Here is a 23,835-nt window from a genome sequence, read left to right as displayed (position 1 = left end):
GCCATATTCTGGGTTTGCTTTTGGTTTAATCTGTGCTCTTAACTTGTCAAAGAAGTTTAGTTTTTCCAGTCATCGTTTGATTAATTTTGACTCTGGTTTAATTACCAGGTTTTGTTGTCAGAAACATTGCAAAACTAAGCTACTTTTGAAGGCCTTTCTTTAAGTGATTCTTGACAGGGAAGACACTGCAGTAAAAAGCAGATTGTTTTCCCAGTATTATTAGATTTATTATGAAAGACTCATACAATTGCTGGAAAATAATTTGTCTTTTATGACTTATTGTTTCTTTTTCTTCAGTAGAACTATAATAGCTTCATGTTCCTAATTGCCAGTTTCTAATTAGTTATTGCCATGTCACTTGCAAACAAAAATGTCTTACAAAAATATTCTGATGAGTGTCGTTGATATTTTCATTAGAACAAAGAGAGGGAGGCATTAGCATGTCAGCCATTACACTGCAATGTGGCAATGTGGTATCTGTTTTAGAATACTGAAGTGTTCCCATGTCTTAGATTATACCTGTAATTATTACCTATTCTGCACTTTTGGCTGCATTGTTCCCTCCATCAGATGCATGTGCTTGTGCTCCAGAATTTTAAAAACCTTAGTTTTGTTTTATATCAAAATGAAACCTAATTTCTGAAACTCAGATGTGTTCTTTTGCCATCCCCATTATGTTACTAAACAGTATTCCCATCTGTATCTAGCAAATACTTTTTATAACTTAAACCTTGGTATTGGATTAAAATTATTTTAAGATAAGAAATGCCTGCTTTTCATCTTCCTATTTCCCTTTTTCTCATCTCCCTGGCTCCTACATGTGTGTTACTCAGTTTGGCTAATAACCAAACAATGAAAATGTTACTTGCATGAAGCAGCTTGCTAGAAGTTTCTTCAGAGATAACCTTGTATACTTTTATTGATACTTCTTAAGACTGGTACTTCTTTAAAAGCTTTTTAGAAGTTAACTTTATAAATACAATAACTTTATACATATAATATCTTTATAAAAGTTATTCTCCCATTCTAAATGAAGTTCCTTTTCTGCCTGCTCCATCCACTTCTAAGAATAGTAAGTAGCAAAATGGGAGATTTTTCCCATGGCTGGGAGAGTTTGAGTCCACTGGGTGGAAGTGAGAGAGAAGAGGTGAATACCCCACTTGTTTTCTGCTGCTTGCAGTCAGCAGTGGTACCCCTTCTAATACTCTGGGCATGGAGAGACCCTTCTGCTCACAGCACAGCTGCAGAGATGCTGTACAGGATCCAGCTGCAGCACTGAGTGACAGGCCACTTGCAAATGCTTAGGGAAAGAGGGCACTAGCAGGATGAATACTAAGCATGCAGACAGCTTCCTGCAATTTGCATGCAAGGTCTTCTCTGCTGGAAATGGTATCTGCATCCTGTTGCTTAATAGACTCAGCTGGACTTCCCTCCCTCAGTATGCTTGAGGGATTTTCCACTAAATTTTCAACATAGAAAGCCATACTATCAGTATGAGTTAAGGTATTTTTTTTAATCTTTTCAATCTAATGCCAAATTATTCTTTTTGGTTCAACCTACCTCTTATGTCAAGAGAAGTGATGAGCAGTCATTCTCTATTCCTGATTTTTATCTTCCTTTCCACATTACCTCATCTTGCATCTTCCAGACCACAGAAACTTAACCTATTTAATTGCTCCCAAAATCCAACCTGTATCTCCAATCAATTTTTAGTTTTACATGCCCTTCTGATTTTTGCTGTTGTGTTTTTAGAGTAGGGGATGGCATAGTGTTGAAGATACAAGCACAATAGCATTTTCTGTTGTGTTTGCAGTTTTTTATATATGGTATCATGCTTGGTAAATACCTGATATATAGTTAATTTGATAAAGTTAATGCCAGAATTTCTGGTAGCGTATCACTGGCATAGTCTCATCCTAAATGTTGCCTTGGCCACAGAATTGGTTAAGTGGATAATCAAATTAATTTCAATTTGCCTTTGAAAAACAAAGTCTATTTTCTACTTAATTATTGGAGATTACATTGAAAAGTTTGAATAAGCTAATTCCACAAACTGTACTCTATAAAATATAACATTTATGGAGCTATAGGGATATATATGGGTGTATGTTTGCACACTGTTGCTTTAGTTTGCTTTACTTCTGGTGCTAAATGCAATCCTGTAGTGGTGAGCTGATTGGTGTGGCTTGTTATTACCTTCAACTGGGAAATGGCATGTAGTTAACAAAGACAAAAAGCTTTTGGAATTGAAGCTTCTCTCTGATTGCTTGAGATTCTAAATGGATTTTTGCTGCATGGCAGCAGGAAGCAGTGGTATGGAGTGATGGGGTCACAACTTTATAGAGATCTTCAACAGCAAAAGAAGAAAAAGGGAGTAATAATTTACACTGAGAGTTGGTGGTGCAAAAATAAGTTTTTGTACTCTGGGGATGTACAATGGTCTTGCATAACTGTTGACACAGGTTTCTTTCATTCCTCCCCCAGCTCTTCTTCAGGTGTTTAATGTGCTTTTGCTAATGATCCCATCAGTTAAAAGACCAATGAGCTACACATGGTTCTTGAATATATGTAAGGCAGAGTCTTTATAACCTTTTACTTCAAATATGCTTTTACACACTGTGTGATAGATTGGTCTCTCTTGTTATATAAATTACCCACTCATGTTCATTTGCAAACATCCCAAGTATTACATGTTCTATTAAGATATGGCATTTTCTGCAAATGTATGCATTAAGGAATGCCCCAAACCACTACAAGTCCTCTGCCAGTGTAGATTTATTACTCAAAGTGGACCATTATTAGAGAGCAGTACTTCCAGTGCATTTTAGTGCACTTTCAGTTGGACAAATAGGAATGTTACTCAGTCTTTGAAATATTCATAGTAAACATATAAACTGCCATGCCAGTACTCATATATTCCTGCTTCAGTTTACATGCATTTACAAAACTGAAAAAAACAAAAACTCCTTATCAAATTATCCCTTCCCAAAACCAAACATATTTGACTTTCCAAAACTGTGTAGGAGGTAATTGCACCAGTATCTTTGATGATGAAGAATTGTAGATGGCAATTCTGGGAAAAGAATTTGAAATAGTAATGTCTTTTCTAGGATGATTTTTCTATGTCTTTCTTTTCTTATATCAATAATTCATTAATATACATTAATATTTATAATGTTTCTGAGACATAGCTGAACTGATAAGATTAACTGAAATTACCAGATCTTTCTCCTCAGTGGTATCCATGGTTGTGCTTGATAGGTGTTGGATATCTGTACTTCATTATGCAAAAGAAATGTGAATAATTCGCTCCTGAAACTTTTGAATCTTGCATCTGGTAGCAGATGGACAGAAAAAATGGGAAAAATTATTTTTCATGGCTAGAGGGATCTGCCTGGAACTTGACTTTTCTAATAATATGTGAGTTCATAGGTATTTTAATTTATTTCAGGATTTTTTATGTAGCTACTTTCAACAGAGTTTATGATAGAACATCCAAGTTTTTGCAGTGTTTGTGATAGTGATTACAGGGTAATATTTAGTCAGTTTCAGTAAGTTCAGTGATGTATCTAAATGATGACTGTTTCAGTTAGCTTATGAGACAATTAATTATTTCAAAATTCTGTTATGGTAAAGGGTTTTCATTTTTTTTTCCAGGGGATTGTTCTTTAAGGTTATATTGAAGGAATCAATTTAATAGAGGGTAGTTACTTCTAATAATTTAGTTTTGTTTCTAAATAAAATTGTTCTAAATTATTGTCGAATTCTAATGTCCATTCAGTAGTAGTGTAGAACATTTTCACCATAAATGTTTGCTTTCAGTATCTTTTCCTATTAAAGCTATGTTAGTAGTAGTAATAGTGGTGGCTACTGTCATACACTCCTGTTTTCTTTCAAAGACCTCTGGAGCAATGCAATGATTTGCAGCTTTCTTTGGATCTTAATTGGTTGTGTTTGTTAAACATCTCTTGGAAACTTGATGAAATGAAAAGGGTTTCTTTAAGTGATAATCTTGATCAAGAAGATAAAGAATTGTCATCAGCTGGAATTAACTGGCAAGCTTTCTTCTATTTTTTCCCTAAATATTGTTAGCATTTTGCTAGCAAGGAAACTGTTAAAAGCAAAAACCTTATCATAGAAATTTTGTGTTTATTAGAAGTAACTAAATGCATTTTCCCAGTTCACATAATAATTGCCCATAATAATGGAAGGGTATGTTACTAGAGTTTTATGATGCATTGTTTTTAAACTTGAGATTTGATTAATGTCGATTACAATGAAAACTTAGTTACACTATATGCAGTAATTATATCTATAAAGAAAATCATACTGCTTTATCAATTTATTAGGATTGTCAGTTTTTGCAGTTCAGTTCCTAGTAGCTTCTGGGGTTAGGGGAAATGGTTCAGTACACTGTGTTCTCCGTTATTAATAAGTAATGAAGCTTCTGGCAGTCTTTACTATGAGCTAATGACTAGTTTCATTTTTTGGCTTTCTTAGCACATTAAATTACCATTTAAATAAAGATTAATTACTACTGTTTTATTTTTAGTATTTTAAGAGTAGTTATTAGAAGTTTCATAGTAACTACTACTTTGTTCAAAATAGAATTGTTCGATTTGATAGAATATGAGAAAAGTTAAAAGAAAAGAATACTTTGAAAATAATAATGTGTTGTTAGCATTTTGGTTTTGATTGTAGAATCCCAGTGGAAAATTCTGAGTTTTAAGTTTGCTTCTGGGGAATTTGCTGCTGCAGTTACAGCAGTTTTGCTGTCAAGAATTAGCAAGAAATCAAGATCTCTGCTCTGATCTGCACCTCTATAGCCCTAATCTGTGATTTTATTAAACTTGAGTACAGAGTTGCTGATTGCTGAAGCAGCTGAGCTGACTACCTACAATCCAGGAATGTAATTTGGTTCTAAGCTATTAGTTGTCCAACTGCCTCATTTTGCCTTGGCAAGTACACTTTTAATTAAAAACATGATAAAGCATAGTCAAGTTCTGCTAGAGAGAGGCCTTGCAGCAGGTAATCTCCACAAAATAATTTCTTTGATCGTATCAAATCAAAACCTGTAGACTCTCCAGATACAAACCTATCCACCTGTACTTTAAGATCTGCCAGCAACTGCTTAGCAGTTCAGAGAATTTGCTGCAATGTTCCCAAGAGCTGAAACCTCATGATCATAGTTACCTTGCCTTTGTTCAAACACACAGGCTGAACTGATGTCTGGGAACCAGGTCAAGCATAATTCATTACTCCTTCAGCAATGTCAAACCTGTGTAGTTTATTACTGGAATGGTTCACCACAATTTACCAAATAATCCTTTCCTGAAGAAAAGAGAACAGGAATGAATTTATGGTCTTGCTGCTCTTAAGAGGTTATTTTTTAAAGTAGGATAAGCTGCTGATTTCTCAACTGGAGCTGGCATGTTTTTCTTCCGTTTTTCTTCTACTCCCAGTTAGTGATCCCAAAGCTTGTTTAGGGTACAGGTCATCAGACCATTCCAAATTTAGGGAGACAGTCCAACTTTCACCACACAGACAGTTGCTGTCCAGACAGAGCTCCACAGCAGCAGTGTGGGCTGTAAAGTTTGTTAGCAAAAAATGTTTAAAAGCTTTCACTTTAAGCATGTTGACTGCCACTAAGAGTATGTTGGTGTCTTAATTATTTGATGCTTTGCTTACTGGACTTGAATACAGAATCACAGGGGTTTTTGTGTCCACTACCAGGGCAAATAATAGATCAAAACAATTTCTCATTTATCATGGTCGAGTCATAACCTGGATTTTGTTTTTGTAGCCTATCTCCCTTTCTTACTATTTTGTGCTGTTACTGTGTTTTATGTGATGTGAATGCCATAGAATATGACATAGGGAAATCATATCTTCAGCTTGAAGATGGTACAGCCCTAGAATCTCTGAAGTGAGCTGTTCCTGAGAAAACAGAAATGCAAATTTAGCTGTAAGCGTTTGGTTCTGGTTGTTCACATTGAAGACAAGTAATTTCAAACAGAAAGAGACATCACTGGCTTGAACAGGGCCCTGTCAAATTAAAGACAAATAGCTGTAGCCTTCGTTAGCTTAGCAAGGTAGTGTCAGAGAAGGATTGTTTCATCTTATTAGCAGAGTTAACATGAACAGTGAGGGGAAGAAAAACGCGAGATTATTTTTGGCTAGGAAAGTAATGATAGGACAGGAAATGGGTTATCCTGGATAGAAATAATTTTGTTCTGAAAGCTAAAGAATGCTTTGAGAGCCACAGATCTGGATCCAGCTTCTACTAGGAACAAATACCTTGACAGTGTTGAGAAGCAATGCGATAATTACATGATTTGATGATTGTGAAAGCAGAAGATAAATCCAGGTAATCTGAGTCCCTACATTTCATTAAACAGTCACTCTAAATTAAAACACACAGAATGAGGATAAAGCTATATAATCTACCTCTTCTGAAGTATAAACTGCATCTTTAGGACAAAGTAATCAACATTAATCCTATATACTTAATATTGTTAACAGTCTTCCAAGAGAACTGGTGGGTGACTCTTACATTTTATAGAGTTTTGTGGGATATTACAGCAGGATTTTCATATCCTCTTGCTACTTGTAGAAGCTGCATGGGCATCATTGGAATGGCTAGTATTGGGCTATTGAGAAACTGTGTAAAGAAATCTCTCTCTCTTTGTTTTTATTATTCTGTCTTTTGTGGTAACCACCTATACTTGGGTGTTAGACAGAAGTCAATACATGGAAACAGTTTTAGCATCAAAACTTTAAAATGCTGAGATAGTGCTTTCTGGAGCCTGAACCTATAGTTTTCCACTTATGCCTTTCTTCTGCACTGTTTCCACATCATTTCACAGTACTGAATCATGTTCAGCAGCTTTTTTTTTTATCTTCAGGGTTCTCTGAAATACATGAAAAGTTACCTGGCATAGGGTTGTAGACTGTATTTGCCTTTGGCAGGAATGATGAAAGGTTTTACATTAAAAATAAAGTTGATAATTCTCAGCAGCAAGATGGTTTTCAGGAGGACACCCTAGGACTTGGAGTACACTCGGTGAAACTTGGATATCTTGTGTTTAGGGTGCTTAGACATCTTGGAATCTTCTATCCCAAGCTCCAGATGCCTTTTTTTGTGCCCTAAACAATAATTGGAACATATTCAATAACTAAATTCTGAATTCATGAGAGCAGTAACAAAATCCATGGGAGGTTCTACCCTACCCACACAGTTGATAACTTGTAAAGAAGGTGGGGTAAGTGCTAGGGAGAATTTACTGAACTAACTGCAAGTTAGAAAATATAAGATGCTAGCAAAAAACCAACTGCTCATTCCTAAATTATATGTTTGTTAAAGGTGGTAAATTTAGCTCATTTTGGGGGGAAAAAAAAGGCACTTTTGAACCATTACTTAAAGAATTAATTAGGAAAGGAAAAAAGTATATGGCTTAATTAATTCTTTATCTCTTGACTTCTTCCTTACCTATCTCTACATTTTGACACTGTTTGCTGCAGCTTTTCTCTGTCATCCTTGCTTCTCTTAAGGGCAAGAGGTCCTCACTGCCTGTGTGTTTCTACAGAGCCTGGAATATTAGAACTCTTAGTCCTGCCTGGGAATTTTAGATATCAATAATATAAATAAATAGTAATATCTTATGTATTTGCATTTATATTACAGTAAAAGTCAGCATACAGTGGACATATTTATTCTCTGTAGACATATTAAGGAGCAAAAATAAAATGCTTTTAAAAAAATCTAGCCTTAGAACTGGTGATGTATACAGAAAGAGAATGACTATAAAATCTGCATTAGCACTGCAAAAACTGAAGCAGTGATTTTGTATGCTGTCAGAATTGCCGCCCTAAGAACAAAATGTTAATGAGCTATAATTTATAAATTCACTCTCTTCTGATGGATCAGGCCTCATTTTGCTTTTTGTCATGATTATAGCTATGAATTCAGTTTAAAAACTGGTTCTCTGTAAAGCATGCAGTGTTCTATAGCAGTCCACAGAATTAAGAATATTACCTCTGCAGTTTTCTCCTGTTGCTGCCAAAAAGATAGAATAATTGGTTTTTTGTTTTGGAATATGACTTTTCTTTGGGGTTTTTGGTTGAGTTTTTGGGGGTTTTTTTGAGGGGGGGGGCGACGACAAATTTTTTTTCAGCTCCTAGTAGGTTTTGTTTTTTTAAATAAATCCAAGTTTGTTCGTGACAAGCATGGGGTGAAATAAGCCTTCTGAAAGATTTAATTGATTGCAGATCTTAATTTATTGAGTGTTTTTTGTTGTTTTCTGTTTACCTCTGCACTAACTATGTAGAGAAAAAAAAAGCTTTTCATGAGTATTGTAAAACTGAACAGATTGCAGTTTTTTCAAGTCTTCCATTTCCTGGGCTTACAAATACCTCGTAGCAATACAAAATCAGTATGAGCTTACCTCATTTCTCAAAAAGCTTAGAAAAAACAAGTGCTGACAAAGGAACCTCAACAAGTTCAGGAGCAGCAAATTCAGAGTTGTGCATCGAGGGCAGAGCAAGCTGGAGCCCTTGTGTGGCCACAAGTTGAGCTGAGCCAGCCACGTGCTGTGGCACTGGGAAAGGTCAATTCCATCTTGGGTTGTCTTAACCAGGGAGTTGCCAGCAGGTCAAGGAAGGTCCCTGTTCTTTGCTCAAGCATTTCTGAGAGACATCTTGTGTAACTGTGCCCAGTTCTGGGCTGCCTGGGGCATGAGAAGCCTCTGGAGTGACCCCTCTGGGGGTCATGGCAAAGGAAAGAGCATATGGCCTGTGTGGAGAAGTTAAATAAATAGTGTTTGTTTAGAAGAGAAGGGTCCAATTGCAATCCTCCATCATCTAAAGTGAGATTGCAATCCTCCATCATCTAAAGATTGCAGAAAAACAAAACAAAACAAAAAGATGCCTGGGGAAGAACAAGCAGGAAAATTCCAGTTGAATGTAAGAAAAATTTTGCATGGAAGTTGGTTGGGCACAGCAGCAGGTTTCCTGAAGACACTATAAAATCTCTGTCTGTGGAGATTTTCAAAGTTTTAACTGGAAGAGACCCGGAGCAACCTGACTCATCTTTGAAGTTAACCAGCCTAGAGCAGGAGACTGGATTGGGTGTTGGTTGGGTGTCCCTTCTGACCTGAATTTTTCAGGTTCTGTGGTATTTTGGAGTATAAGCAGTCACTGCCGTGAAACTTAACTAGTTCATAAGGATATATTATTGGGAAATTTTAGAGTTGGATGTTTCTGAACCTCTTCTGTTACTGATTAAATAGAGCTTAATTTCAGTCTGTAATAGAGCACACAGTATTCCTGTCAGTTCTTCCTTATCTTTTCCCATGTCTGTGACAAACAACTTGAATTATACAAGGCTTTCAGTACTTCCATTCTTCATATCTTGGGATTTTTCCTGTTAAATGTTTATCTTGAAAGTGTCTGCTTTTCTCATAATACAAAAAATACAAAAAGATGCACCCTTTTTCCATTAAGAGGTAGAATTGCATTATATTCCAGAGATCCTATGGTCATTTTTCAAAGAACATGCTGTATTTTCTTCACTAAAATGTTTATTTAGTAGAAGAAAGATGGGTGTTTTACTTTGAAGTCATTCTGCAGCTGTTTTCCCATAATGACACAGTATGGATTTTTTAATGGAGTATGCGGTATATGTTGAAAATAAAGCATCTCTGGTTTAATCTAAAAATTTGTGAGTCTAACTGGAGCTGAGAGAAGCTGTTGATCTCAGGAATATCTCTAAAACTCGAGAGGTTTATAGATTGTTCAGAGCCACGTAACTAATTTGAAAAGAAATATAGCAAAGAAGAAAAGAAATTTGAAGTGGCAGCAGTAGCAGCAAAGCTCAGGAGTAACAGGCTGGAAGAGCAGCCTGAGTAGCTGCTGGATGTAAATGAGCCAAGAAACTTTGTAAGTGTGTGAAATGGAGTTTAACTGCTGTTCATTAGTGAGGGAAGAGGGTGTGTAATCACGTTCTAATGCAGGATACTTGAGGAAACAACACTTGTATATATACTGGGAGGTTACAGGCATGTTATCTAACATTCATACCTTCCCCTGCAGTCTTGTCTGTGGCCCTGTTCAAGCAGCAAACTGACCCTTAGGAAAAGCCTCCAGAATTAATCCCTGAGACCATTAGTATTTTTTTCTTCAACTGAAGAAGAGGTACTTCTGTTGTACTACCTACAAGATTAAGCCAAAATGCAGTTTTTATCACATTAGAGATGTTTGATTTGGAGTTTCCCAATTTCCTTTTGTTTGATAAGTAATGAGATTTGAAACCAGTAATAGCTAATGTATGTGCCAAGAGACTTTAGTAGTTTTTTGGGGTTTATTTGTCTCAGCATTCTTTTTACTTGAATTCATTTGCTTTCTTACCTTACTGGTAATTTTCCAAGTACTTACCATTGATCCCCTACAGATACCATTCTGAGAGGTACAGTCTTACAGAAAACTGGATTTTCAGAGCAGTAAGCAGATTATTCTTATGGCAGTTTTCCTGTGCCCAGTGGTACGGAAACATACTGTGATGAATGTGAGCATTAGGACATGCAGATTAGGTCTCATTATAATAACACATTAATAGACAGTTTATTTTCCACTTTGAAAAGATGGCAAAACAAAAGGCTTAAGCTCTGTTTCTGAACCACAAAGTTATTGCTCACTATCAACTAAAAAGCTTAGAAAGATCCTGGAAATGAAAGGTTTGTTTCAGCAGTAGATGAGCATAGATATTGCAGATATTTCTCATCTGCTTTGCGTTGAGCTTTCATGCTTGTCACAGTGGAATAACTGATCAGGTCATTGTAAAACTGCCAGATTTCTTGTGCAAGTTGTGCTTTGCTATTGTCCTTGTCCTCTTTGTCACATTGTTCTTTCACAAGCTTCAGTGTTTGAGAGTGTTCTGGCTCCCATACATGGATGATTTGGGGTTGGCAATGTCTTTTGTTTTGCTTTCTTATGTTTTATAAAAATCATCTGGCAGAGAGAATGATTTGTCCATGATGATTTTAAGCTCTTGAACATGGTAATTTGTTGCTGCAGCTGTTCTTCTGTTATAACTGCATTGTCAAACCTGGTTTGGGTGTGCCTCTGCACATAGAGAGTGTAATTTGTTCTGAATAATTGAGGATACCTTGATGACAACAGCTGTTTATGAGGCCAGCTCCTATGCTTGACTGAGTGGCAGTGGGGACTGTTATTTCCTTTGATGTAGACATCCCCACACTTTGTTTTCATGAATGTGATTGCATTTGCATTTTCTTTTGACTAGAATATAATAGTCACACAGTGTGGCAGTGTGCTTAAGTTTCTTGGAGTTTTAGGCAATTTAGGAAACTTATTGTAGATAATTGTCTTCTCAGAGAAACTACTATCCTAAAATTGTCTATCTTCATTGTTTCCATCAGAAAATACTTATTTCATACTATGTTTGTGATCATAATTGTTCTTAATTAATCTGTTCTGATTTTTGAAATAAGTTCCTTATCTTTTCTTTCTCTATTAGAGGCTTTTGTTGGTAGTAGAGGCAATTGAAATAAAGGCAGTGGGATGGATAACAGTCAAAGAGAAAGAATAAATAAAAAAATAGAGGCTAAATAAAACTATAAATATCAGACACTATTAGAAATTAATTCCAATTGAAAGGGGCAACAAAAGATGATTTAGACTTTTTTTTTATTATTTCTTAGTTGTTTATTGTTTTAAAGAATTGGAACATCAGCCAAGATCAGGCTTTAGGGGGGAAAAGAAAGCAAATTGTTACTGCACAGTTTATAGGCAGAGAGTATCTAAATTTATTAAGCTTTTTAGGGGTGAATTATTTTGAATCTGAACTGAACAAATGAGGTTGAACTTGATAAATGAGCTTGAACTTGTAGTACCTTTGCGAAATGCAGATGATAATGTCTTTAAAATAAATTACTCATGAATAAATCAAGACGTTGAAGTTGCAAAGGGTGAGAGATGGTATAATAGGGAAATTCTTTGACTAGGAAATTGTTTCTGAGACCTTTCTTTATAATATACGTAAAATGAATAGTGAATATCATGAATGAGAAATATTTTAAATGTCAGATACTGATAACATTGGAGAAAAAGAAGTTGATGGTAAAAATTGTCGTATTGAGAGGTACTGTGCTGGTTTAGGGCTAGTAAAAGGCAAATGCAGATTAAATTTAGATAAATGAAAAAGAATAGGATTGCAAACAATAACACAGAGGTAGAAGAAATATCAAATGAGATAATTATGCAGGATATCAGCTTTGAAAAGAAACGGGATTGTAGATAATATCCTGTCTAATTAGAATACCTATAAAGAAGGTCACATGATCTATTTTCAGCCACCATAGACCCTGCAGGCTCCTTGTATGGAGGAAAACAGTTGAATCCAAGGGTGAGTCAGGGATCCTCCAAGAAAAGTGCGTGATGGTTGTCTCACTGAATCTTTTAAATCACTTTCTAGAGGTGCCAGTCTCTCCCTGTGGATTACCTACAGAAACTAGTTCCTAAATTTTAGGTAACTAATATAGTGGTGCAAATACTCATCTTGCCTTTCTCTCTTCTAAGTATGAGATTAAAGGCTGGAGAAATAACACATTCTTATTGTACAGCTGGTTTAACTGGAAGTGAGCACTTCCAGTGTAGTATTCCCCACAGACAAGTCCTGTAGCTTGATTGTCACTTCAGCTACTGGTAATTGATTCTCAGATATCCATTTTTTCCACTGTTTCTATCCTAAAATAAAAGTCTTCAAAACGAGGTAAGTCCTGCAAGCTTAGGGTCTGTTAGAGCTCTGATGAGAAAATTGGTGTCTCTTAGAGAAGGTTAGCAAACAAAGAGGAAGTTGTAACTGGCCTGTAGGAAAAAGATGAGATTTCATAATAGAAAAATTAGAAGGATGCTGATCTATCCAATGAAGTGATAAATTGCACCTGTACACTTTGAAAATGTCCTTGATATCAACAAAGCAGTAATCCTAGGGGAAAATGAAGCTGTATATAGACAGTAAATCAGGTAAGATTGTATTTTTTCCAAATTCTTAATTTATTTCTGTATTTGCACAATTTACAATAAAATATTTAAATTATTTCTTCATCAAATACGGTTTCACTGTTCTCATTGCAAGGGTCACATATACCTTTCCTTGGCAGTTTTCCAGAAAGATTATAGTAAATAATACTGGTAAAGTTTCACATTTGAGAGAGAAATATATATTAAAACCCAACTGACTAATAGTGATGCAGTATCTTGTTATGTAATGGTCAACAAAACCATTATTCAAGTACTTTTTATTTGGCAGTAGTAAAGCCACTGCGGTTTTCTCTTTCTAGCATGAAGTGAGAATAAAAGTGAAGAACAACAGAACTCAGTGGTGCTATTGTATTTCAGCAGATTGAAATTTTTAAAATGCCACTTCTACTTCTCTCCAAATGAAAAAAAGGTTGATTGTAGAGACAATAGCATATTATATCTTTGGGAAAATAGTTTAGAAATATTTGAAAAGATCAGAGATGTGGCAGCATTGTTAGAACCATTGTGCAGAGACTTTATATGAATTGCCAAGCACTGTAGATGTTTTCATTTACTGGGAAGGGAACTGTAAATATGCAATATTGCTTTTTATGTTACTAACTTCAGTGAGTTAGTGTTTAATTGGTATACAGAAAAATTTCTGCCAGTGAGTTTACTACCAAATGCTATGATGAAATGTCACTTCTTTTTAAAAAGTATTACTTTCCCTTGGTTAGTTGAAGTACTAAATCCATTTCAGTAAATGAATCTATTGATTTTAGCTTAATGTGTTGTAATAAAAAATATTTGAGCATGTTCTTAGTGGTAGATTCATGAGATGCCGTGCTGGATTCTGTACGGCAATGATGTGAGATTTTTCTCTATTTTTCATGCACGAAGTAGTGAAGTCAGCATTGTTTCAGAACAGAATTAATGACCTGGGGTCTGCTGAAAGCCAGTTGTCTCACTTAACTGTGCAGAAGCCATCCATGGACTCTCACTGGGTCAGCCATGACCCTGATGGTTTAGTGGGAGGCAGTGATGCTCTAGCCAAACAGAGCTCTTGAACCTCTTGGTCCTTGCAGAGGTGGTTAATACTGACTGTGATCCTCACTGCCTTGAAGAGCTGCCCATTGACTGTGTGTTCCTGCTGCACCACACAAGAAATAAAATGCCCCATTAGTCTTGTACATTAACCTACCCAGGTGTAATTAAACAGAAATACACACAAGTGCAGCCCAGCTTCTGCTTCATTTCATTAGTGGGTCATGGTTAGCCATGCTTGATTGGTGATCGTTGCAGGAGTAGATTAACTACATGTTGTAGCATTTCTTTTAAACCTTTCTGGGGTGTAGGGAAGAGGCTGATCTGTAGTAGAAGCAAAAGGAATATACAAAAGCAGGACTAGAGACAATAGTGTTTTTGTTCTTTTAGAAAATAATGTAAGGTACAATTACTGCAGTTTACTGCATCATTACATTTGGGTACCATTAATGCATAGAAAGGGGTTTTAGAATACTTTAACTTCAATAGAAGAAAAGCAAAGGATGTCTCTGATTATTTTAGAAGGACATTTATAGATCAGTGAGTTAGGTTTTGGATTTACAATACTGAAGTTAATGCTAATGCAAACACTAAAGCAAACAGACTTTGAATTACTTAATTACTACCTTGTTAATATTTCATTCAGAACTTTAAGGAAAAATCTGTACTAACTAATTACTAATTAGTAATTAGTGCTAGTAGTTATAGCAGGAAACTACAAACCAAGACTTTTTCATGAATTTCCCCACTGTGTGTGCTCTTGCCTGACAAATCAACTCCTTTTTACTTTGTACTTCTCAACTGCAGAATTATGTATATAAAGCTGTTTTATCTAAAGTGTGCTAATGAAATGAATTTAACATTAAAAGTTACTTATATGTATTACAAGTGTGTAAGAATGCACTTTGAGGTTATTGGATAGCAGTTTTACAGACTTGCCATTGCTGTTACCATGTTTTTCTTTCTCTTTTCCTGTCTCTTTTTTTCTAGGGAAGAGCCTTTAAGGATTTACTTTTTCCTGGATGGAATTGTTAGTGTCACTGGCTGCCTCTAGAAAGGGCTTATGATCTTACTTGAAATACTATTACATCATATGAAAAGCAAAACAAATATTTTTAGCTGTATTTGTTAGCAAACTAAGGCTGTTTTGGTCCCTGGCCTTTGGTGGGAGAGGACAGCAGCTCAAACACAAGTGTACCACTTGAGCAGAGCACTCAAATTAAGCTCAGGATTCTGTGGTATTGAAGAATTGGCTTTTGCAGAGATCTTTGTGGGGGACAGATTTATGACAGGGGTTTTATTGGAGATGTCATATGGTTAGAAAACTCAAGAGACTTTCGTTGGCTTTGCTTCCTTAGCTGTTGCTGACCAAGTGGGTAAAGTAATTTCATGAAATAAGAATGAAGATTAAATGTTGTTGCTCACCTACTTTGTTGATCTCACATATAATAACAAAATATATGGACAAAGCCATTAAAGCTGTGCTCATGTACAGTGGGCTTTCCCAGATCTCTTATCTTTCAGGGCTTTGGCAGGACCAGCTATTAAACCATTAATTATTTCCTGTTATCAGCACTCACCATTCAAAGTTGCAATCCCTGATTATAGCTGATATAGCTGATAGTAAAACAAAAACTCAAATGCAGTCCTTACTCATTTGGCTGGAAACACTGCTGCCCAAACAGACCAAGAAGTTTATAGGTTTCTCATCTTGCAAAATTTATTATATTTTTTGTAGCCAGTTGTGACTCTTGAAAGTCCATGAATACTGTTCATTCCTCTGCCTCGTGATTACTGCAGTCTGTGTTGCCCCACCCCACATCCATTACTGAAGTGCCCTGGTAAATCTGGCTTCCAAACTCTGCAGATTCATTAATAATGAGGCTTGGAAAGGAAAGAGGAGCTTGCAATGAAAGGTAGAGCAGTAAAAATCCCTCTATAGCCTCATTTATCGACAAATTTGTGCCATTGATAGATTAGCCCTTGCTTACCTTTCTTTCAGCAGACTGACCTCATCAGCTGGCAGGCACCCTAAAACCATTTGCTGTTACTGAGCCACGATTAACTTCTCTGTCGAGCCTCCTACATTCTGTAGCCCCACAATGATCAAGAAGACCTGTGTGCTTAGATACTAGATTGTAGGTCAGATTATACATCATGTCATTAATTGCTTTTGAAGAAGGAAAAAGCTTTCTGTGTCTTAAGCCTCAAAGCCAGTTAGGCTTTGAAGTTTAAAGGAAACCATTCAAGAAAGGGGAGGGAGTTCATGCCAGCTCAATGCTATAAAGGAAGATGAGAAGTGGGTTAGGGCAGTTGACTTTCACTACAGCACTTCCTTTGATCAAAGCTAATTTTTGAAAGTCTGCGTTAAGTCAGCAGCTATTAATCTTTTTGTTGTGGTGTATTATCTGTAATGGGAAGAAAAAGATTATTTTCCTTCTAATTGAAATCTTAAAAGGATGAAAAATCCGTAACGTGACTTTTGCAGCTTTTTTCCCAACACATCTTTGCTTTATTATTTTAATGTCATAGCACTGCTGAGATTATTTTTGTTGTTGTTGTTATCATTGTTTGTCTCCTCTTGGCTTTGTGCTGTATATTATTGCAGTGTTTCATCAAGGCAGTTATCAGCTTCCTCATTCAAGTGCTTCTAACAGTCACCTAAAACTCCTATTAAAACTCATTTACAAAAATAATGGTGGAATCAGCAGGGCTGTGAAGTCCAACCTCAGCAATCAGGTGGAAGAATGCCCCCTCAAAATGGCAGAATTTTAAAATTTATTGTAGTTTGACATTTTTTGTCATGTATTACAAAAATAATAGTTTGTGCTTTATTATTGTCATGGTTTAAATCCATCCAGCAGCTAAGCCCCACTCAGCCACTCTCTCATTCCCCCATCAGCAGCATTAGGGAGAGAATAGGAAGGGTAAAGGTAGAAAACTCATGAGTTGAGATAGAGACAGTTCCATAAGGAAAGCAGAAGCTGTGCACAAAGCAAAGCAAGGGATGAATTCCCTGCTTCCCATGGGCAGGGGGGTGCTCAGCCATCCCCAGGAGAGCAGGAACCCACCACACCCAGCAGTGACTGGGGCAGACAAACACCATCACTGCAAACATCCTCCCCTTCCTCCTTCTGCCCCTGCCTTACAAACTGAGCACGATGTTCCATGGTCTGCAATGTCCCTTTGGCCAGCTGGGGTCACCTGTCCCGGCTGTGTCTCCTCCCAATCTCCCCCAGCCTCCCCACCAGCCTGGCAGTACAAAAACCAGGAAAGGCCTTGGCTCTGTGTAAGCCCTGCTCAGCAATAACAAAAACATCTCTATAGTATCATCTCTGTGTCCAGCACAAATCCCAAACACAGCCCAATACCAGCCACTGTGAAGGAAATTAATGCTACTCCAGCCAAAACCAGCACAAATACATAATACGAATACAAAATCTGAAAATGTCATTAAAAAATAAGATGTTATTCTGCTGTAAGAGACTTCTCTGATTTCAAGATCTGACATTCTTCTAGAAAAACTATTAGAAAAACTAGGATAAGCAAGACTGAGCTCTCCTCTCTGGCTCAACCCTTTGGTGCTTAGAAGACTTGGCTAATGACAAACTATTCAGTCTAATTGAGTAGATAGGTATCAAAAGAATTGCTATTTCCTACACGTGCTGTAACTCTCTCTGTGTTCTAATGTCAGATTTGTGAGTAACTAGGAATTGCCTTTGAAATTTATGAAAGAAAAAGGTACTATTTTTTGTAAATACATTCTACTCAAAAACTAAAACATTAAATGTGGGAGATTACAAGCAAATTTGCTGTTTCTGGTCTTAGTTTGTCTGCACATTCTCTCTGTACAATCTCAGTGTTTTCAAGTATTAATAGAGTTTCTAGATGTTGAAAGTATTTATAAATTTATAATCTTGCTCCCTACCCCCATTTTTCTAATAATGCTTGCATAGCATGTTTAATAATTTACATATCACTTAGATACCAGTATTTGATAAAGTCAGTATGCCAAATTCAGCCTCCAATGATGTATTCCTTTGTGTGTGCAAAGGAATATTTTGTAAAGTAAAAATTACAAAGTGCAAAGTAAAATTTTGCTTATATCTTTCTAAATGTTGTTTTTCAGTAACATTTTGAGGCAAAGAAATTTGAACCATGGAGGAAGCAAATCTGCTAAGAAACCAGTTTGGGCTTTGTTAGGCAGTGAAGTAGACATATGAATATATTACATATGATTATCATAAAATTAGGGCCTGGAAATGGAGCAGTCATGCTGCTGCATTTTAGACAGTACATTTATAATAAGCTGTAATAAGGTAAACACTTTGAATGGATATAAGAAGAGGCATTACTTGTGATCACAAATGTATGTTCAGTTCATGCTTTTGAAGCTCAATTTAACACAGCAAACAAATTTCCTTAGAGTGTTGACACAGTTGTTCTCGGTGGTGAATTTTGATTTATGGGGAAAAAACTTTAAGGAAGTGGTTGTTTGGGTTCTAAATGGAAGAAAATAATATGATTCTTGGTGGCTGTAATTTGAAAGCTGTGTGTTGTTACAAGTGAAAGTGAGTTAAAAAGACTCACTTGCCATTGCTTGATACTTTAGACTCTAGTTTAAATTTGTTTTGTTGTATCCTGATATGATTTGGCATCTTTCTGAAAGAATATAAACCCATAGTTTCTAAGAATGTTTCAGAAGCTAGGTAAGAAGTAATGAGAATTAGGTTTAGGGCCCAATCCTGCTGACACTAGTATGGACTCATGGATCTTCTGAAGCTGATAAAAGGCAGATAACTAACAAGGATAAGAGCTGGATCCTTATAGAGCTGGATCCAACATGAATAGCAATCAAATAGTGTCTGAACTTATAGAGGTAGTTTTTCCTTCCATAGAAAGGTTGCTGGGAAGCTCCTGATAGCCCAGCCCTGTGGAGTCTCCCTCTAACCCATCTCTGGTTGTGTGACAGCAAGTGACAGAATCCCTTGTATGGTGTTAGAAGTACAGGTAAAACAAGATTAGCCGAGTCTTCTACAATAGCAAGAGCTTAGGTCCAGAGAACAGATGAAAACCAGTAATATGAGAAAGTACCCTATAAAATCTAGAGCAGCAGGAACACTGATCTGGAAATCCATCCTATTCAAGGTGAATTCCAGCATGTGAAAGGCAGCAAATGTCAGAAAAATTCCTCGTCCTATTCTGATACAATCATCTAAGTTCTCTTTCATTTATTTTGAGGTGTAGGAATAGTGTTGCCAAAGTGATTATAAAATAGTGATAGCATTGTTTAGTCTCTATAAGACTTGTTTGGGTTTCTATTGATAAATTATTAACAAGATTTCAGCTGCCCTGTGTCACAAGATTTCTTGGTAGCGTGAGTGTAAGTACCTGAGGGTAATTAAGATTGGGTTTAGAGAACCTGATGGGGGGTAAATGCTTTCCCTGTGGTGTGGCTGTAAACTATCTCTTTCTTCCTCATTTGCAAACTGAGAATAATAAGCCTTAAGAAATTAATAATTTATGAATGAGCTAAGTGTGTTTTCTAACTATATTCTTTACTAGTAATGTATAACTCTTATCTCCTGAATCTTTGTGGCTCATTATGCAGCACTCTCTGTTTGGGGCAGGCTCCCTTTTGCAAAAGCAGTCTGAATGAACAGAGCACAAATGAAGGTTAAGACTGGCTTTCACAAGCTAGCTCAATGCAAGTAGAGGTACAGTCCTCAAAAAGTATCAGGCTGTGAGTGAAATATTTTCTCACAGAATAATTTCTATATTATTATTTAATCTTGTTTTGCCAGATTGCACTGTATATCCTTTTTCTCTTCCCTCTCATGCATTTGCTTACCTTTCTGATGGGGTGGTTTTTTCTCTCAGAAACCTCCTGTGAATTCCTTGTCCTTCACTGAAAGGATTTTGTTTGTTTGTTTGTTTGTTTTTTCCATAACCTGCTGAACAGTTCTGCAGTTTGCTGCAGCATTTTACTACTGTGCTTGCTTCTGCCTGTTTTTCTGTGGAACTTAAACACTTTCAGGTTTCAGTACTGATTGCAGGGATTATTATTATTAGCACAGTTATTTATGATGTGCCAAAAGCAAGGTGGTCATCTTTGGCCTCTGCAAGGTTACCCCAGGTGCTTGCAGAGTATTGTTTTTACCTCTTCCTATAAATTCATGAGCTGTAGAGCAGGTGAAGCTCTACACCAAACACAAATCCTCTCTGCAGTAAGGTCACACTGGCAACTTGCTTTGAGAGCTCTGTTGCTGCTCTCTTAATGCCTGGGTGTTTCTGCAGTTCCCCTGAGAGTTTCTTGCTCTTTCATCAGCATGCTGAGGGTCAGAATTGCATGAGCTGCTTTTTCAATAACACTTTATGTAAGAACTTGTCACAGCAGAGCTATGTCAAGTTCATGAATCCTCAGCACAGAATTCTTCCGTTTCTCAGTTTATACAAGAGATCTACAGATTTTTTTTCCTTTAATCCAGAGACCTGTGATGATAGATTGCAGGGGCAGGGATATTGATCTAGGGGGACAATAATTTATTACTTTGTTTCATTTAACTGTTCAAGATGTATATGGACACCCAAATCTCTGCATCCCATCCTTGATAATGATTAAAGAAAATAGGATTTTTTAAAACATTAGAGTTCTGTCAGGAGTTAGGTGGAGATGGCAATGTCTAGCAGGAAGGTCAGCTGCTGTTTGAGTAATGTAGGTGCCTGAGTTATAATGACCAAAGAGTTTATTAGTTTGCCATGGCAAATGGCTTGACCATTGGGTAAAATGTGACATATAAAAGTAATAAAAAAATAAAATACAAAAGAGTGATCATTGAGCAAAACATTTTTGCAAACACATGTTTATTTCCACATCTTAGTCTAAGCAGTTACGAGTTACCTGCTTTGTCATAGGTACCAATGTGTTCCTCTGAGAATCAAAAGCAAAGCCCAGGAAAACACTGGTGTCTTACAGATAGTTGAAATGCTGTTGCAAAGTCAGGTGTACAGGAGACCTTCCAGGACACATTAGGAAACCTATTTCCAGCTGGCACTGAAAGTCATTAAACTTGTAATAGCACTGATAAGAGGAAGGCTTTTTATTTCTGATGTTTCTATCTGGCACTTGCCAGGAAAGCCCCAGGACTCCAACCCATCAGAAAACAGTATCCATATTTTTAATTACTACATGTAAGAATGAGATATTCTTTGAGAAAATATTTTGTGTTAAAAATAAAGACTAAATCATGAACTGAGAGTGCTATGCACTGGAAATCAAAAACAAAACAAAAAAAAATTTCCACAATTTTAAAAAGTCTCATTCTTGTAATTTGGAAATATGATTTTTCTTTTTTGTTTTTTTCTGTGATTCTGTGGTGCTTGATGTTAACATTGTGGTTTAATGAGGCATGAACAAAAATGCTGAAATTTTATATTTCTTAATATTCCTTTTCAGGAATGACATCTCAAAATTGGAGCATTTCCATTTCCTGTGTACATAAGAAGCAGCATAGCTGCACTTAGAAGGTTTTATTAATGTTAAATAACCATCTCAACTGCATTGTGTTTACCCAAGCTGATAACCATTTGTTGAGTAATACATTCCTTAAAATGGAAACACAATTGGTATGTCTAGTTTAGCAAGAAATCTGTGGTTTGATAAAATAATCTCTTTAATTGTATAAAGAAATAGATATTAAGCTGCATTACAAAATCTGTTTGGACTTGAGTAAAAATGCAAAGCAGATTAACCGATGAACTTTTTCCAGCAGACAGTATTCACGTGGTTCAGTGTACACCATTTATGTGAACAGGCTTTTAGTAACCATCTTGTAAATTTTTTATTCTTTGAGAAGTTTGACTGTGAAAATCATGAGGTACTTTATGTGAATGGGGAAAAAAGTTCTTCAGAAGCATTTGAATAAACAGTCCAAGAGTTAGAAAGAAGCACTGAATGAACAGCTGGAGATCTGTGTTAGGTGGTGGACTGTGCCCTATAAATGCCGGGTGCTCTATTAACTTCACGTCTGCTGACTGTCTCATATGTTCTCACTCAAATCAGTCTAATTTCTTATATTCATGACCTCACCAGCAATCACATCTAAGAGTGCTTTCAAAGGATCTGTGTTTCTCACACCTCATTTACTGTCAATTGCCTTGGTTTGAAGTGAATGTCCTTGGAGTTCCTCACCTGTAAGTGTTTGGTCTTTAAAAAGATATTGCTTTGAGTTGGGCTTATCTTTCTATCTTCAGAAGTTGTTTTTGTTTTGTTACTGCTGCTTCTTTATTTTTTCTGTCTCCATCCTATTTCTTCAAGAAGTCTTGACCCCTCTTTGTTTCCTCAAATTCCAATGTAATTCTCCTTTCTGTTCCTTGACTGTTGTGATTGTATCTCCCTGATCTTCAGATGCTGCCCTAATACTGTGGAGTCATAGTACCAGTGGACAGCTTAATTCTTCCTGTTGTCTTGAACATTCCACACCAGTGGAGAAGTTTGGAAATAAAGTCTATTGTACTTTGCAGTTGTGGGCAGTCACAGCCCACAACATTGGAGACTAATGCAGAAATTGGAATTTCAGATATGGTCTTTTGCCATAGAGGTTTTATTTACTAGACTGTCATTTGTGGCTGAATATATCCCAATACCCTCAGGACATGGAGCTCACTTATGTAGTGGTTTTGGACAGTTCTTACAAAAATATTATTTATTTTTGCAGGGTGACCTCCTAAGGGAGGTGTGGGTCTCCAGTTCTCCTGCAGTGGGAGACTAGGAAGCAACCAAAAGGTTTCTCCTTCATGACCACACAGCTGATGATTTATTTTGGGTTGTGACTCTTTCACTTGTTTGTTCCCTTTAGCTGTGGAATTGTATCCTAATGGAGAAAATGTAGTTGTGATACCAGTAAGAGGAAGAATTGCTTTCTGAGCCTTATGTAGCAGCTCCAAACTTTTCTCACCTCCAGGCACTGGTACTTGTGTTTAAAAAAAGAAAACAAACAGTTTGTGTGTTTGAGCATATCAAAAGGAAATGCTGTCATTGCTCATGCTAGCTATAAAAAAGCAAATTCTTCTTAGAAAATAGAAACCCATTGCATTTAGAATCTATCTTGCCTTTATGTTCCTTTTTCTTTTTAATTCTGTATTTGAAAATAGATATTTTTAATTTTGTGAGTTATCAACAGCTGCTTTTGCTCATTTTTCTCTCATGGAAGTGAAGGTTTTCTGCATCTACTATTATGATCTTTTCTTCTGGGACCTTAAAAATTGGCTGATTGACTAGGGGTATGGAGTAAGACTAGAAATGGGTGGATTGAAAAATGTTTTTCTATCTGTGTTTGGTAATGGGGGGAAAGTACAGCAAAAAGGCATTCAAAGAGAGAATGAATTTTAAATGGAATGTTTTAAGATTTTGCTTGCAAACATTTTCTTTAAAGGGGATTATTTACTAAAATGAAATAATTTAAATTGCTTTGAAAAAAAGCATGTACATGGAAACAAAAGACTTCTTTCAACCAAGTCTCCATTTATCTAAAGGCTTATCTCCTTTTTTCTTTCTAAAGAATTTGAAAATAGGAAAAGTAGATGTGTTTATAAAGTTTAAGCCTGTCCATTGTAGACGCACTTTCTGAAATATTAACTTAATTACCTTAACATCTAAATTTGCATTGTTAATGCCACTTATGTGGAGTAGGAGCTTGCCCAGGAATTTCATTCTCCTTTGTGTTTAAGAGTGATGAGACTAATGTTAGAGCA

General features: G+C 36.3%; 1 protein-coding gene across 2 annotated transcripts in view; it reads left to right on the top strand.

Moving 5' to 3' along the window:
• Positions 1-23,835, top strand: part of RNGTT (RNA guanylyltransferase and 5'-phosphatase) — a 186,010-nt gene that overhangs the window by 151,481 nt on the left and 10,694 nt on the right. The window lies entirely within an intron of this gene.

The sequence above is a fragment of the Erithacus rubecula genome (genome assembly GCF_903797595.1).
Source record: "Erithacus rubecula genome assembly, chromosome: 2".
Classification (NCBI taxonomy): Eukaryota; Metazoa; Chordata; class Aves; order Passeriformes; family Muscicapidae; genus Erithacus; species Erithacus rubecula.
This window is presented reverse-complemented; position numbering and strand designations above follow the sequence as displayed.